The sequence below is a fragment of the Pteropus vampyrus genome, unplaced genomic scaffold (assembly GCF_000151845.1).
Source record: "Pteropus vampyrus isolate Shadow unplaced genomic scaffold, Pvam_2.0 Scaffold256, whole genome shotgun sequence".
In the NCBI taxonomy this organism is placed as follows: Eukaryota; Metazoa; Chordata; class Mammalia; order Chiroptera; family Pteropodidae; genus Pteropus; species Pteropus vampyrus.
Window position 1 is genome coordinate 1,127,936 of NW_011889037.1, and position 3,681 is coordinate 1,131,616.

Genomic DNA, 3,681 nt, shown 5'->3' on the forward strand with positions numbered 1-3,681 from the left:
TGCGGTCACCAAGGACGCTGGCCGCAAAAAGAGCAGCCTCTCCCACTTTCAAAGGACAGAAGTTGAAAGAAAAACATTTCACTGCAGCTAAAACACTTAAGTCAATAAAACAGCCTTTCTGTTTATTGAACTCAATCTAGGTGTTCGGTTCCTGGACTCGTCTTCAACTTGCCATCTGCCGGGCAATAACCGCCGTGGGCCTCTGTCTCGTTAGTCTTCCCTGTTTGGGACCTGCCATCCTGCAGCCTGGGGTGGCCCCCTGAGTCAGAACTGGGGGTGGGGGGAGAGGGGAACCCGCAAGTGCTGAGTCAGGGTTCTGTGCTGCAGTGTTGGGGACAGGTGTATGACCTGAGGGCTGGGGAGAGGGGCTGGGAGTTGCCCCCTGATGACACAGAGCTTCTGTTTGCAGTGAAGGAAGGCTCTGAATTCATGGTGGCGATGGCTGCACGACACTGCGAGGGTGATCGGTGCCACCGAGCCGTCCCTGCAAAATGGCAGATGCGGTGAATTTTATGCTCTGTGTTTTTACTGCAATAAAAATAGTGAAACCCAAGAGCCGGAGGAGTGGGACCTGGTGACCCTGGGCTGAGGTCCGTGGAGCCGCACGGAAGAGGCCAGGCCACGGAGGCCAGCTCCATCAGGAGGGCGCTGGAGGGGAAGGGGGAGTGATGTCCCTGGAGCCCAGGGCCGGGTCCAGAGGGTGGCTTGTCCCGGCCTGTCCCTCTCCCACCTCCCCATTTCCCTTCAGCAGCCCAGCCAGAACCTGCCGACCCCGCCTGGAAAATTCGGGAGGACAGCCAGGCCAGTGGGGCAGGGAGGGCTGGGTGCAGGGCGGCGGGGCAGGAGACGGGGTGTTTGCTTAGCTTGTCCATCAGCAAACGTTCACTGAGCACCTGCTACGGGCCAGGAATTGCCAAACCCCCTCACCCAGTCCACAGGGTGGATTTGTGCCTGCAAAAGCAGTGAGGGGCCAGGCGGTCAGACCCTAACTGGAGCAGGATGAGGCCTTTTGAGGGCCCAGGAGCCTCTGTCCTTGGCCCTTGGAGAACTGGAGCGCAGCCCCCAGGCTCAGGGAGGCCTCCGGGCTGGGCCTGCCTCCGACCCCACCATCCCTCCTTGTCATTTCTCCACATTTATTGAGATCCCCTCCTCAGAGGCCTCGCTGGCCACCCCACCATGTGGGTCCTGGGCATTTTCCACCCAGGCCAGCCGCTTGTTTACACCAGCGTGCTCGCAGCAACCTGCTGGTGGCTCCTGGCCCATCCTCCAGGCCTGGGGACCGAGGGTGCCCCGCCAGGGATCAGCCCGGGCAGAGGGGGACCTTGTTCATTCTTGATTTGAAAAAACAATTGCGAACAATTTTTAGTTACTTGGGAAAAACTAAGCATGGTTGGGCCTTAGGTTCCATCAGGGACTTTGTGCAAACTGCATCAGTGACAAGGGGGTTTGGTTTTGTCCCCAAAGCCTTTGTTCCACAGAGGAAAAACAAAGCATTTGCAGGGAAAAGGATGCAGGGTGTGGGGCTTGCTCTAGGATGCTCCAGGAGGAAGGGGGCTGTTGGAGAACACTGGGGCCCTTTCCCATCTCCCTGCTCGTGCATGTTCACGGGAAGACGCCTTTCGAAAAGGCTGGAAGGGGGGCTGCAGCACCCCCCAGAGCCCCAGGCGACCGTCCCGGCCTCCTCTGGGCAGCCCTCCCCAGGCCCTGCCCCCTCTGCCGCACCCTCCACGCACGCCCCAGGCAACCCACTGCTGGCAGGTGCGTCAAGGGCTCCGAGGTGCTGGGCCCATGACGCGCTTTGCTCTGAGACACAAAGTGCTCTTTCCACTGAAGAGAGGCCCCGTGGATACCTGGGAGGTGAGTCAGCGCTGCCGCTGCAGTGGGGATTAACAGTAATTGCGCTGCAGTCACTCTTGACAGCCTGTCACTCTTGACAGCCATAATGGGGGGGGGAGGGGACGGGAGAAGCTGGTTCAGGCACTGGGAGAGTCAGGCCTGAGGCTGGGCCTCCAGGACCAATCCAGGCCCCTGAGCCCCTGGGCCGCAGTGGGAGCTCTGTGCCCGGCAAAGGCTCGCGTTTGGGTGACTGGTGTATGGCGGGGGGAGGGGGCGTTAAGCCCGCAGAGCCGACTCTCGTATTAGGACCAAGGAGAAAACCTCAGTGTCCCTGGAAGCTCACAGGAGGGGTACGCCTAGCTGTAAGTGGCTGCCTTCTACTTGTTGTGGGCGGGTGCTGGCGTTCCCTGCTATCCTGCGAGGTGAGCCCACCCAGGGGGTGCAAGTGACCTCAGCACTGAGGCTCAGGCCAGGCGTCCTGGGCCCCCAGAGGGATGCAGCTGGGCACGAGGCTGTCAGAGCAGCCTAGGAAGCAGCTGCTGCTGTGCCCCAACCAAGAGGGGCGCCCGGCCCCATGCTGCCCGAGAGGGACTGTGGTGGCCACCCGCCATGCACTCCAGGTGACTCAGCCCTCAGCGGGGAGCTAAGCTGGGAACAAAGGGCCGATGGCGACCTGGCATGACAGGTATTCAGGGTGCCCGTAGGGACATCTCTTGGAGTCGGATGGTGTCCTGTACCAGGGGACTTGGAGCGGCCTTTGGAAGATAGGAAGTGGGTGGGGGGCTCAGGACAGGCCTGGTCCACAGTGCCCTAATTGTCCCCCAGGGCCCCCACACCCTCTGGCCAGCCTGCCGCTGCCATGTGCAGGCCTCGGGCCGTGGGCTTATTCTCCACAGGAGCTCGACCCAGGCGGGGGCAGTGATGGCCACCACAGCAGCGGGTGCGGAACATCTGGCGAGCGCATTCTGCGGGGCCTGCGGGTTTAGCGCCCCCACCTCCTGTCCACCATCAGCCTTGCCAGCCCCCCACAGTGGCACTGGCGGGTTCTCACTGTTCGGTGGTTTCACATCGGGAGGACTGAACGTCGATGTCAGAACGCAAAATGGGTATCTGGCAAGTGCTCTGAAACGCACCAGGCCCCGCGGCTCCGGTCCTCACGGGAAGAGATGCTTCCTTTTTTAGTGACAGGAACATCTTCCCAGCTTGTCTGCAGGACCGGGAGCTGGAAGCCACCTACCTCCAGGGACACGGTGTTCCCCATGCCCAGCCTGAGGTCTGGGCGCTGCTCACCACTGCGTCTCATCGTCCCAATGAAATGGGACCTTCCAGACACTTGAGGACAGGCCATCGTCCTGACCACTGGGTCAGCCAGGCTGTCATCCTGTGAGCCACACACTCCTCAGAGACTCTCCGTGGGGCTGAGTGAGGAGACAGGGCCGTCTGGACAGGCCCTGCCCTCAGAGAGTCGGGTGGCCGGTATGACACATTCGAAGTTGTCATGTTGCAGGAAACAGAACTCTGGGATTGGGCTATTTATTCGTTTTCTCTGATTAGGAAAGTGAACTCGGAACCTTGCCTGGATGTAGACCCGGGTCTGCTTCCGTCAGAGACTCGTCCGTCATCGGCAAAGCGCATCATCAGCCAGAGCAGGCGGGGTCGGGTGGTCGCGTGGATAACAAAGGTGGTGGCAGTTGTACTGTGGTCACGACAAGGGTGTTGATGTTGGGTGTCGTGGTGGGGTGGCCATGGTTATGGCGGGAGTGGAGGTGGAGAGGTCGTAGACAGTGACAGTGGTGATGGTATGATGCTGTCTCATGGGTAGTGAAGGTGGTGGTTTTGACAGTG